The sequence below is a fragment of the Alligator sinensis genome, unplaced genomic scaffold (genome assembly GCF_000455745.1).
Source record: "Alligator sinensis unplaced genomic scaffold, ASM45574v1 scaffold97_1, whole genome shotgun sequence".
Classification (NCBI taxonomy): Eukaryota; Metazoa; Chordata; order Crocodylia; family Alligatoridae; genus Alligator; species Alligator sinensis.
The window spans coordinates 398,175-411,819 of NW_005841921.1; the positions used below are offsets into that span (position 1 = coordinate 398,175).

General features: G+C 45.6%; 1 protein-coding gene across 6 annotated transcripts in view; it reads right to left on the reverse strand.

Moving 5' to 3' along the window:
- Positions 1-13,645, reverse strand: part of B3GNT9 (UDP-GlcNAc:betaGal beta-1,3-N-acetylglucosaminyltransferase 9) — a 59,023-nt gene that overhangs the window by 8,519 nt on the left and 36,859 nt on the right. For 3 of the 6 annotated variants that reach the window (XM_006019047.3, XM_014517672.2, XM_025198437.1), the window contains exon 6: positions 2,407-2,890. The exons of 1 other annotated variant lie outside the window; for it this stretch is intronic. The gene's annotated coding sequence lies outside the window, so the exon portion shown is untranslated. Of the gene's footprint in view, positions 1-2,406; positions 2,928-13,645 lie in introns of those variants that run through there. 2 more of the 6 variants (XM_025198435.1, XM_025198433.1) reach the window with 2 other exon arrangements.

Consider the following 13,645-nt stretch of genomic DNA (forward strand, 5'->3'; position numbering starts at 1 on the left):
CCCAGAGGACAACCCTGCAATCACAGCCCACTGGCAGCTGGCCCAGAGGGGCAGATGCCTCTACTGGCTGTGCAGTCCCCCATCCAGTAGGGCTGTGCGAGGCTTCGGACCGTGCTGCAGATCTGGAGAAGCTTCAGACACTTCAGCGTCTGAAGCAGCATGTCCGGATCAAAGTGCTGGCTTTGCTAGGCTTTCCAAAGTGGTTTGGAGCTTCCGAAGTGCTTTGGAAAAGCTTTGGAGCCTCTTTGGAGATCCGGCCATAGGATATAATGGGAAATCAATTAAATAGCTATAACATTGTTGTTTTTTGTCTGATTTGGATGAAATTTGTAGGACTGGTAGCCTCTGCTGAGAGCATGAAGTCTGCCAAGTTTCAAGAAGATCAGCGCAGGGGTTCGGAGGGAACTGCACCCCAAATTCTTGAAAGAAAACTCATATCACATCTATGTGTTACACCACAGGATGGTGAAAACTGCAGGGGTGGTAGCCCCTGGTGAGGCCACAAATCCTGCCAAGTTTCAAGGAGATAGGCACAGGGGTTTCAGGGGAACTGCACCTCAAGCTGCTGACAGGCAAAACTTGTGACACAGATGACCCTGTGTGTGTTAAGGAGCAGCGAGCTGAAAACTGCAGGGGTGGTAGCTGCTGCTGAGGCCACAGTCTGCCACGTTTCAAGGAGATAAGATAAGGTTTGGGGGGAACTGCACCTCAAGCTGCAGACAAGCAAAACTCGTGACACAGGTGACACTGTGTGTGTTCTTGAAACGGCAGGCTTTGTGGCCTCACCAGGGGCCACCACCCCTGCAGTTTTCAGCTCGCTGCTCCTTAACACACACAGGGTCATCTGTGTCACAAGTTTTGCCTGTCAGCAGCTTGAGGTGCAGTTCCCCCCAAACCTTATCTTATCTCCTTGAAACTTGGCAGGCTTCATGCTCTCAGCAGAGGCTACCACCCCTGCATGTTTCACCCAAAACAGACAAAGAACAACAAAGTTATAGATATTTCATTGATTCCCCATTATACCCTATGGCTGGATCTGCGAGGTTGTACTGAAGCTTCTGGGCTGCTTTGGCCGGATCAAAGCGGAAACCTGGTCCGGAGCTCCGGATCAGATCCCTGGCATGCAAAGCAGCTGGATCCAAAGCCGGATTGAATAGCTGCCTACTCGCACAGGCCTACCCTCCAGGTCTGGCAGGTGCGCAGCAGGTCACAGCCAGGCAGCAGCCCCCCACTGCCAGACTGCTGCAGTGGGTAGAGGGTTCAGGGAATGCTCAGGGCTGCTTCAGCAGTCCAGCTGGCACAAAAGGACAATGCAAGCCAGCTGGCTTCCGGGGACAATGTCAACCCCATGCAAGCCTATGGGGAATTTTGGGCACCAGGTCAGTATCCCCAGGCACCAGTTGGCTGGGCCCCAGAAGCTCGAGAGCTAGTTGACCATGAGCTACTTGACAGGGCAGCTTTTTATACTGCCGAGGACAGCACAGGTACTGGCCCTGGGCTCTAGCTTCCCCTGGCTCCAGATCGAGGAGGAGCCAGGCAGGGTTATTTTGCCCCAAGTGGCACAATTTGCTCCAACAACAAAGTGCATGTCCAAGCACGTGCACTGAGGCAAAAAGCCCTGGCTCAAATTTGCACCACCTCTATTTTGAGCTGCTGCAAGTGCATGTGTTTGCATGTGTGGACATGCCCATAGAGTGAATCTGGTGCTACTGCAGCTACAAACTGTTATTGGTAGCTAAGCTGGTTAAGCTAATGTCTGCCTCCAGCTTCAGTGTACACAAACCCCAAGTGACAGAGCTACAGGTACAGAGGGGGAATGCAGTCTCATCTACTCTAGGTTTTACCCTTAGTGTTAAATTCCCTTGAACAGAAAATAGAGGGCCAAAGTTCGGGATACAGGGAGGGAGTCACTGAGGGAGTTCAGTACAATAAAAGAGAAGATAGGAAAAATGATCAAACTGTTTGTCTCAGGACGGCTGAGATTTGGACAGGGAAGTGAATAGTAGAGACAAGGGAAATCACAGGGGAGGCTTCATTTTGTCACCCCCAGGTACCCACTGGAACCTATCTTCTGAGCCACCGAGCCTTAGATTGTAGTGGAGGTGCAGGACTCATCCTCTCTCTAGGCATACACCAAAGCCCTGCTGCCCCTCCAGTTGCTTCTTGCTTACAGAAGAAGGCACGGCTGATCAGAGGGAGTTACTGGACCCCCCAGTGTGCGGTAAAAGCACAGACATACCTCTGCTGCAGAGGTAGAAGTGGCATCCCATGCTCCGCCTAAGAATATCACACCAGCCTAACTACAGCTGTACAGAGTGGGCAGGAAGGTCCTAGGACAGTGTTCCGAGTTGAGCCAGCCCATGTGGTGCCTTGCAGCCACCTTGCAGGATATAAGGCCACACAGGGCAGTCATTCAGGTGCACTGCAGGTTCCCTTGGGAGATGAAATATTGGTAGCTTGTATGAGTTACCTGACTGATACAGCTGTTCTGGTTCAACACTGGCTGCTCTCACTGTCTTCACTTTTCATGCCAGGCTCTCAGATGAGGAAACAGAAAATGCAGCCCTGATGCATATTGTATGTGTTTATGCAGGAGCAAGCTAACCCTGGGGCCCCAGCAGACCAAAAAGTCAGCTGCTCAGTGTGACAATCATCTCACAGACCTAGCTCTGTTCTCAAAAAGTCCATCTCAAAGAGCCAGCTTTGTTTGTTTGGTGGGTCCTAGACTCTTGGTGCATCTGTAAACAGAGCATACGGTGTTTTGCAGCACCTTTAAACTGGGAGAGAATCTAACCTTGTTGTTTCTGGTGGCATCACAATAAGAACTGCCAGGAACACATCTGCTGGTTAGTCTCATTCCACTTCAGCAACAGCAAACATGAGTCCAGCCCTCCAGGACAAAGGAGTAGAAGAAAGCAACTCTTATTCTTAAAGAACAGGAAATGCCAATATGAAGAATTGAAACAAGCAAGTTAATAAACATTTCTCTCCAAATCCAGATGTGCAGCTGAGTTTTACTCTGCCATGACTGTACTCCAGATGTACACCTTAGTTGGACTCATTCTGAGTTTGATGTTCTGCTTGCACACAGTGCTAACACAGTGTCTGAGGCCTCCCTGAATTCTAGGTGCATAAAGGCTGATTAGGCAACACTCTCAATAGGCAACTATATCACGATGCCTGACATTAAAATAACACCAGCAATTGTCTCATGTCCCTTCCAGTCTACACTGCATGGTTCTGTTCTAGAATTTCTGTTTAATCATTCAATTATATGGAGTGCAAGTTAACTTTGGACGTGACCCTTGTGTTCCAAACTTGCTCTGCCACTGACTATCAGAGTGACCTTGGGCAAGTCACCTCTCATTGTGCTTCACTTCCTTACCTAGAAAATGGGGAGAATGGTAATTATCTTTCTTATAAAATGCTACAAGATGTACAATACTGGTTGGCATTGTTTATATCTACTGTCATCTATGCTTTGGAAAGGGAAGTTCAAGGCTTTTGTCTTTTCCCAATGAAGCTGGTTGCAGAAGGTTCTGTAGCCTGCTGTAAAGCACAATTCCATTACTCTAGCCATTTGTTTTCAAAGGCAGAGCATCAGGCAAAAAGAGAAAGCAGTTTTTCCCCTTCCAGGTGCATTAGGTCCTCGTTACACAAAACTACTGTGGGCCAGGGATCCTGATACAGGAACGCCCTATACTGCTCTGGATACAATGCTCTTTAAAAAAAAACTCCCTTGCAAATAAATGATAACAGAAGCAGCCGTAGATTAATTCTGTAACCCAGTGATGCCAAGTTTTTTGGTCCTGCCAGTCAGATGAGTGGCACAAGACTGGTCTTCAGGCCAGATCCTGTGTGGGGTTGGTGCATGGGTTGTGCCCTAAGTACCTGGATCCAGCCTTGCACTGGCCCAGTCACAGGCAGCCAGATCTGGCAATGTGCTGGCTCAGCCCCATGCACAGGCATAATCTAGCATGGAGAGCCATGTTATCCAGCCCACAAGGCTTGCAACCAGTCTAGAAATTTGGCAGCTGATGGACAGCAATTAAAACAGCCTCTACTCCGCCACTGCCAATTTTTTGGACCTGTTGCAAGCCCTGTGAGCTGGATAACATGGCTGCATAGGCCCATGGGCCAAGGTTTGAGCATCCCTCTGGTGTAACCAGAAACTAGAGATTTCTTTAGAAAATAATCAGGGAGTTCTTCTCAGGATATCGTGTCTAGCCTGAAAAGGGTGAAGTTTCTAAGTCCTGCTAATGTGTGTGTAAGTAGAGTCCAGTGAGACACAACAGCTTCACTTGACCCATTCCCTCAGGAATTCCAGCAGAAAGAAGCCCACATGAAGCCTTAAAATCCCAGTATCCTGTGCAAGCTCCTTCTGTGCCTTCCCATCCATTACTTCACCCACCTCACAAGAGATTTCTGGAGCCATGTTCTCACAGCTTAAATCCAGATCTGAAAATTACCCCCTAATTCTCAACCTCTGGATGAAACACCCAGTGGGAGAAACCACTTGATATACCCACTTAAGACATGGAAGACCAGGGCAATCCAGGTTAATGACTATTACAGAGGAGGTGATATGTAGAGCTGTGCTTCAGGACCTCCTTTTTCCCCGATGGTGCTATTGCATGGCACTTTTGTTGGATACCACATACTCCGTGATCCATCTCATCTGTTGCTCTAACACAGTAGACCTTGCAACCATGAAAGACTTGGATGTCCCCAACTGCTGGGTATAGTTTTGTACATTTACTGGAAAAGGGTGATGACATCTGACAGGCAATAAGGCCCTAAGGGACTTAAACAGCTGGCTAATTTTAAATTGAAGAGTATTTTCCTATAGCAAACCTATACCCCAAAAAGCAGAGCCTCTCAGCTGTTCTCTGTGCTAGAAGGTAGAGAGGAGAGAACAGTTGTGTTAGCATGTTTGCCAGTGGGCTTGTACACAGCACGTGGCAAAACCCTCATCCCCTATGGTAATGGTGTCTGCCTGGCTGTATGCCACCTGTTTTGGCATTCAGTTCCTCAGCCTCATGCATTTGTTAGCACAGGCTCTGTTTACTCTGGTGGCTCCTTGGGTATCGGTTATGAGCTCATGTTATAGTAGTTTCATCTAAACCAGAGGTGTCCAACCTTTTTGAATGTGGGGCCAGATCATGAACTTTTTATCAACCAGTGGGCCGGCGAGCCATATTCAAACACCCTCTGTCCTGGGCCAGAGAGACTTAGACCAGTATTTCATGATGTGGCTCTTGGATAAATGTCAACTTATACAGTACAGGTTTCCCTCACTAACCATGGGGGTTAGGTTCCTGAAAGTTCCCATGGGTGGCAAAACTGTGGTTGGCAAAACCAGCAGGGCTGGGGGAGCAGGGGTTGTGGCTGGGGTGTGAGGGGCACCAGCAAGGCTATGTGAGGTGGGAAGTGAGAGGCACAAGCAGGCCAGGGGAGCCATGGGGGGGTATTTTCTGACTGTACCCCCACCCCTTCTCTGAAGCGTGGATACCCAAAACCGTGTTTGGCGAGGGAAACCTGTATTTGCATTAAGTGTGAGATTTGGGGGTCTGCAGCTCTGTAAAAGTTCCTTTCAGAGGCTAGTCTTTTTGGTTTAAAACCCCAGGTGACTAGATTCTCATTCCACCAACACGAAGTCCTCTCTTTCCTCCTCCCAAAAAGTCTAACCAGCAATTAAAAGAATCAAAGAAAAATGGAACTGGAAAGACCTCATGAGATTACCCAAGAGTGGGTGAATCGCTTCCTGTGAATACCATATGACACTCCTATTAGTAGCTCCCAGAATGCTATAAACTTTTGCAATAATATTACATTATTTACTCATATGCAGCTCATAATCACTATCATCCTCAGGCATGTTTCAGCATTTCTATAGCTTTGCCAGTCATTCCCCATTTTGTATTTGTGCGTTTGATTGTTCTTTCCCAAGTGTAGTATGTTGCACTTATCCTTACTGAACATCATCCCCTTAATTTCACACCATTTTCCCAATTTTTTCAAGGCCACTTGAATCCTAAATCTGTTCTCCAAAGCACCCAGGTTCACATCATCCACAGATTTTCTAAGTATACTCTTAGTTTCACCCTTCAAGTATGGATGAAGACACTGAACATTACTAGACCTAGGTCCAACCCCATGGGAATCCCACTTGATATCTCCTTTCATTTTGACACTGAACCAAAGATGGTGGCTCCTTGGGTATCGGTTATGAGCTCATGTTATAGTAGTTTCATCTAAACCAGAGGTGTCCAACCTTTTTGAATGTGGGGCCAGATCATGAACTTTTTATCAACCAGTGGGCCGGCGAGCCATATTCAAACACCCTCTGTCCTGGGCCAGAGAGACTTAGACCAGTATTTCATGATGTGGCTCTTGGATAAATGTCAACTTATACAGTACAGGTTTCCCTCACTAACCATGGGGGTTAGGTTCCTGAAAGTTCCCATGGGTGGCAAAACTGTGGTTGGCAAAACCAGCAGGGCTGGGGGAGCAGGGGTTGTGGCTGGGGTGTGAGGGGCACCAGCAAGGCTATGTGAGGTGGGAAGTGAGAGGCACAAGCAGGCCAGGGGAGCCATGGGGGGGTATTTTCTGACTGTACCCCCACCCCTTCTCTGAAGCGTGGATACCCAAAACCGTGTTTGGCGAGGGAAACCTGTATTTGCATTAAGTGTGAGATTTGGGGGTCTGCAGCTCTGTAAAAGTTCCTTTCAGAGGCTAGTCTTTTTGGTTTAAAACCCCAGGTGACTAGATTCAAGGAAGCCAGCCAGGTGGGCACCAGCCAGCAGAAGTAGCAGTGGAGCCAAGTGCCACTTGGGACTGACCGGTGCAGGCAAGGGAAAATGCAGCTGAGCCCCTGCTGCTCCAGCCAGGCTCGTTCCGTCCTGAGCGGCACACGGCTCCGCCGCCGCCTCAGCTGGGTCAGCACTGGCCAGGAAAAGCGGCATGCAGCTTAAGTCGGCTTCCCACAAACTGCTGGGGACGGGAAGAGGCCGGCCGGGTCTGCACTGGCCAGCAGAAGCGGCGGCTGAACTGTGTGCTGCTCGGGACGGGATGGGACGGGACGGGACGGGACGAGCCTGGCCGGAGCAGCAGGGGCTCAGCTGCATTTTCCCCTGCCTTCACCTGTCGGTCCTGAGTGACACATGGCTCTGCCGCTGTTTCTGCTGGCTGGTGCTGATGTGGCTGGCCTCCTCCCGCCCAGGTCAACACCAGTCAGCAGAGGCAGCGGCAGAGCCGCGTGCCGCTCGGGACTGACCGATGCAGGTAGGGGAAAAGTGCAGCTGAACCCCTGCTGCTGCGGCCGGGCTCATCCTGTCCTGAGAGACACATGGCTACTCCTCTTCCTACACACACCGTGTTGGCAACGTCAAGCTGACGCAGTGCGTGTGGGAACCTTGTCCCTTTCCGAGCCCTTCAGCAGCCATTAGGAAGCTGCTGAGAGGTTGCGGAAGGGACAAGGGGTGGGAATGAAAGTAAACTGTTTACTTTCGTTTCCCGTCGCAGCACCGCGGGCCTCAGAAAATGCCTTGGAGGGCTGCATGGCGGCCCGCGGGCCATATGTTGGACAAGCCTGATCTAGACTGTATCTCCTTTAGCTTACTTACAAGAATGTCATGGAACACATTATCAAAAGCCTAACCTAAAGTTGAGGTATGCCATAGCTACTTCTTTCCACCCCACTTTGCAAAGCCTGTTAACAGTCATAGAAGAGAATCTGATTGGTTTGGCATAGCTTGGCAAATCCATGATGGATATTAATAATCATCTTTATATTTTCTAGTTGCTTACAATCAATTGTTTGATGATACAGAATCAGAAAATTGGTCTAGAAAGGACCTTGGGAAGTCGTCTACTCTACAAATACAGAAATATAAGGCCGGAAGGGACCTCAGGAGGTCATATAGTCCAACCTCTATTTTAGGTAGTATCATCCCTGTCTAAATCATATCATCGAAGTGCTTGTCTAACCTGGTCAGTTACTCCAGTATCTTTCCAAGTATCAAAGTTAGACTGACTGATCTGTAATTCTTTGTGTCCTCTTTTTTCCTTTTTTTAAAGATGAGTACTATACTTTCCAGTTTTCTGGGACCTTAATTTACCTCCATGAGCATTCAAAGATAATAGCCCAATGATGGCCTCAACACACCTACAGGCTTGGCAGCACCAAACTGACTAGCACCACGAATGAAAGGGACCTGAAAGGGACCTGTAATAATAGACCACAGTATGAATATTTGCTGGCAGTGCAATGCTGTAGCCAGTAGAGCAAATAATACTCTGGCATGCATCTCCAGCAAAACCAAGGAGGTGATTCTTCTGCTCCACTCAGCACTGGTGCCTGCAGCTGGAGTACTGCATCCAGTTCTGGGCACTGCACTTTAACAAGGACATGAACAAGTTTGAGAGAGTCCAAAGAAGAGCCACCCGTATGATCAGAGTCTTAAAAGGCAAGCTATATGAGGAAAGACTGAGGGATCTGGGACTCCTCAGCCTGAGGAAAAGAAGTTTGAGAGGGGACCAGGTAGTAGCTTACTGCTACACTAGGGGAGTACATCAAGGGCTTGATGAGCGACTGTTCACCAGGGCACCCGAGGGGAAAGCCAGTAGTAATGGCTAGAAGATCAATTCAGGCTCAACATTGAGAAAAACTTCTTCAGAGTCAGGGTGTCCAGACTGTGGAATAAGCTCCTCCCTCCAGAGGTGGTGCAATCACCTACCCTGGAAATCTTCAAGAGGAGACTAGACAGTCACCTTGCTGGGGTCACCTGACTCCCAGTTATCTTTCCTGCTTGGTGCAGGGGGCTGGACCCAATGATCTTCTGAGGTCCCTTCCAGCTTTACTGATTCAACTGAGGGAAGATAGGAAACCTATATTTACCAGCAGTCCCCCACAGGGGGGCTTTTCTTTACAGCACATTTCAGAAGTCTCTATACCTATTTATCTACATATCCAAACAACCCCCACTTCCCTACTCCTTAGACTAGAGCAGTGATTCTCAACCAGGATGCCGGGGCACTCTGCAGTGCCTTGAAATTCATTCAATGGTGCTGCAGGATGCCACACAATATTAGCACTGTTAGGTGTGCAAACACAATTCACAAGATAAATCCAGAGTTTTCAAATAGGAATCTATAATGTTAAAAACATTCTGACCTGTTGTGGATTTTCTGAGTTATTTGCAACAGAAGAATTGCTCTGAATTTTTCTTTAGTCAAAAAAAGAATGAAAACGAAGAGATGGAATTTCCTGAGGGGTGCTTTGAGTCTGTCAAGGGTTGTCTTGAGTCTAAAATGGTTGAGAACTACTGCCTTAGAGAGAAACTCAAGGTTCCATAATCCTATCAGGAAATACACAGGTTGCATTCCCGTTGGACCTGGTAGACAGACTCTTCATATTCCCTCTCCCATTGTAATCCTACTCTGGGCAAAGGATTAAGGCTTTGTTGAAAGAGCAGCCTGGCAAGAAAGGGAAGGGTAGGTAAGGGGGAAGGGGTGCAGGGGGCGCTGAGAGGAGAAGTATATACTGGCTGCAATAAGAACAGCAGAATAAGAGAGAAAACAATCCTTCTGAAAGCAGGATGTTGCTCAAACCCTTGCCCACATAAGGTGTGTATACATTGCAGACAAAGGAGTGGTTGCAGCTCTGGCAGCCATAACAAACTTGGCTTTAAACTAGTTAGGTCAGATACTACTAGGAGTAAAGCTATATGGCAGCATGGATTTCAATATGGGTTGCAAAACCTATCTGAGAAGCTGAGTAAAAACCTCAACTGTTTAATTTCTACCTTAGGTATGTCTATGTGAGCTGCTATATGTTAGTCTCCTTATTGGAGCTGCATAGTACACCCATTTTTTATAGTTATTCCTCTTTCTGATTAGATTTAGGCCTTGTCTCCACTATAAAGCTGCACTGGTTTAACTGGTGTAATTTAAATTTGTTGTTAAGCCACTGTATACCTGTGTGGCCACTCCCTTGGATTAAAGAGCAACTTGTTTGGGCTTCTGTTGCTTTAGATAAATAGAAAATAGGATTCAAAACTGAAATAAGTCTGTCTTATGCTGAATTAAGACTGTCCATAAACAGCTTTTGCACTGGTTTAATATCATACACTTACAGTTACAATTTTAGTGCAAATTTCCATGTATACAGAATTTCAGACAATATCCATATTTGACTTCTTCAGAGAGCCTCTGAGGCATCCTGTTGGTTTTCAATACAATTTTAATTCTGATGCATGTACCTGAAAACTTTACTTAAAAAAAAATCAGAGTCATAATAAGTTCTAACTGTTCAAGATTGTGAATGCAAAAATGGTCTCATCTGCAAGCACACCAGCATCTATCCAATGGAAATTATGGCAACTATAAAGTTTCTAAAGCATTTAGAAAAATACCATTGTAATTTTTAAAGAAAAAGAAATCCGCTACATTTGTGGTCTTGAGTCTTACATGTCAGGTTTCAGCCTTGACTCTTTTTTCAGACAAAGTCACAAACCTCATCAAAGTTTATAGTATAAATGGATATGGTGCCATGTGGGCTTCTCTAAGTGCATGGAAAAGGGGTATCTCATAAGGAGGTTTAATTTGAAGATCTAAAATTACAAAGCAAAGCTGAGTGGTTTGATCTTGATCTAACTATGGACAAAATGCTTTGAAACGGAGAGAGGCCCTTGGGAAGCTATGAAATAAAGCATAAAGCCTTAGAAAATGAAGTAACAAATGCAAGCAGTAAACTGATTTACCAAAAAAAGTGCTTTGTTAAGACTCTTAGAAGTTTCCAAATCTATAAACAAACTGAAATTTTCCTGTAAGATTTGATTAGCTGAACATCTTACAGAGCTTTCCAACAAGTCTGGGAGCTGATCCAAAGCCCACTGAACTTAATTCAAGCATTCCTTGTTTATTTTGAGTGGGCTTTGATGAATTCCATGCTGAAAGACTGTGAGTTTTCCAAAGCAGGGATTGTCTTTGTTATGTTTTGTACAGCACCTAGCACCAAGAGAAACTGGCCATTGCTGAGGCTCTTAGAAGCTACTGAATTATAAATATTAGAATCAAAGAAATATAAGGTTGGAAAAGACCTCAGGAGATCAGATAGCCCAATCCTCTGCTCAAGGCAGGATCATTCCTCTGTATAAACCATCCCAGACAAATGTACTAACCTGCAGCAGTAACAGAGGATTTCATAGTATCTCTAAGTGAAAAGTGCTTACAGTTAGACATTCTTCTTAATATCTAACCTAAATCTCCTTGTTTTAATTTAAGCCCATTGGGTGCGTCTACACATGCTTCTTTTAAGCAGACTTAGCCTAAAATCGTAATTTTTAAGGTGCATTAAGGGTGCATGTCTGCATGTGTGCCCCCTTACTGCACCTTTAAAACGGTGAGTTAACGCTATGTGAGCCTAAATTTAATACCTGCATAAAGCAGGAATTAAATTTAGGCGTGAATTGCTAAGTTGCATTAGTGCATGTGTAGATGCACTAATGCATATTAACATGGTGTGCATCAATGGACACATACCACATTAAGTTGCATTAGCAAGACTGTACATGCGCTAATGCGACTTAGTTACTTGGGTATTTTTACAAATGCATGCATCACAGCACTGGGTGCTTTGAAAAGCGCCTGGTGCTGTGATGCATGCAGTTGTATAAGTGACAAAATGCATGTCAGCACTGAGAAAATGGTGGCAGCGTGCTTTGAGCTTTAGTTCAAAAGTGCACCGCTGCCATTTTCTGCATGCTGATGTGCAGTTCACTGCTTATACAACTGTATGCAGCACAGTGCAGTTTGCCTCAGCTTGCATGCAGAGCAGACTCAATTAATCAAGTCTGCTCCAAAGCGGCAGATCTCCGGCGCGTCACTGGAAAAAAAGTCTGTGTATAAATACACTTTGAACCTAACTTTAATGTACCTTAATGCACATTAGCGCGTCCATGTGTAGACACACACCTAAATAGCCTTAATGCGCTTTAAACAAAGGTGCATTAAGTTTAGGCACACGTAAATACATGTGTATACATGCCCATTATTTCTTGTCCTATCCCCTTTATGCACTGTGAACAATTGATCACCATCCTCTTTATAACAACCCGTATGGAAGTTAGCAAAGGCCCTGCTCAGCTTTTTTATCTTCCAGCATTTCCTTACATCATGTTTTATAGGCAATTAATCGTAAATAATGATTATTTCTCTAATTCTAGTATTGTGTGCTACTGTTGTACATACACTATGGTGCAAAAAACCAGTTTGCATCAAGCCAGCAGCTTTTGAGCCTTCAGCCAACACAGGAATGTGGTTTGTCCAGAATGATGCTTCTGCATGGATCTGGACCTTAAAATGTCTGATCATCTCTATTTATATTTATATTTGTCCTTTGGTAGCCTATAGAGGCCTAGAGGTTACAAAACCCCTTCACAGGCTAGGACATATTAACAATTAAATCCGTATTATAACAGGACAAGACAGGATACATTTCTTTTTAATTTTCTATTTGCAAAGATTCTTAGGAGTATGATTTCACTCCTTTCCAAGCTGCTTTAATCACTTTTTCAAGTGGGTCACACTTGGTCACATAGCCCCTCATGTCATATTTCAGTTCTGTCAGCCTTTTTGTTTCAGGGCAACGGATGCCCAAAATTAGACTCTGAGAAAAGCTCTAAAAACATCTTAGACGCAAGGCTGTCTAGACATTTGGTTTTAGTTTCCACTTGATTAGGTATCAGATGCAAATACTGAAATGCAGAGGAAAGCCGCTGCTGTCTCTAGCACAACATTATGAGTGTAAGATATTGAAAGAAGCCAATGGGGTAAAACACTTTGCAGTCACTGGACCCAATCCAGCATCCCTGTTTACCTGAAGCTATTAGATGAGTACTTTGCTGAAGTGATTACAGTCATGGTCTGGTGTAAGGGTTGTCCAGGATTTGGGACTGCAACCCTGCTTCCCTTCCTGAATAACCCCTTGCGAAGCATCGTGTAACCCTGAGATCTCACTAAGGGAGCAACTACTTTGATCTTTCATGAGACTGTTGACAAACTACAGATGTGTGTGGCAGGGGTGGAAAAGAGAAGGTTCTCTGAATCCTGAGTTATCTTCCGCATCCATAACGGAGCCCATCCCAGTCTACACCTTTGTGCACATTATCTGAATAAGATTCCCAATCCAGCTACTCGCAGAAAGTGTTCTTTTATCATTGGATTCAGATTCTAACATGTATCTTAAGGGAGCTTCTGATGGTTTGCAGCATACAGTCATGATGTTTAAAAAATGGCAGTGTTCAAGTTAGGTTTCTTAAATCCATACTTAAGCTCCTATATAGCTGGTGTGATTTTCAGAGGTGCTGAGCAACAGCCCACTCTGTACTCCTTGCTGAAGTGAACAAATGCTCAATGCTTTTATAAATCAGGGCACTCAGCATGGAGCCTGTCGCTAGCCTTCTGTTTCTGAAAACTTTGACTTGCATGTCCCCTGAACTCCAGAATCAAAATGCAGGCCAATAGTATAGTGAGCATAAATCTTTGGATTTTGTTTTCCTGCTCCGTAAAGTAATAGATGACTGTCATAAAGTACTGTTTACTCCAGCTATCTGTGTTATTTATGGTCTTTCTTGTTCTATCT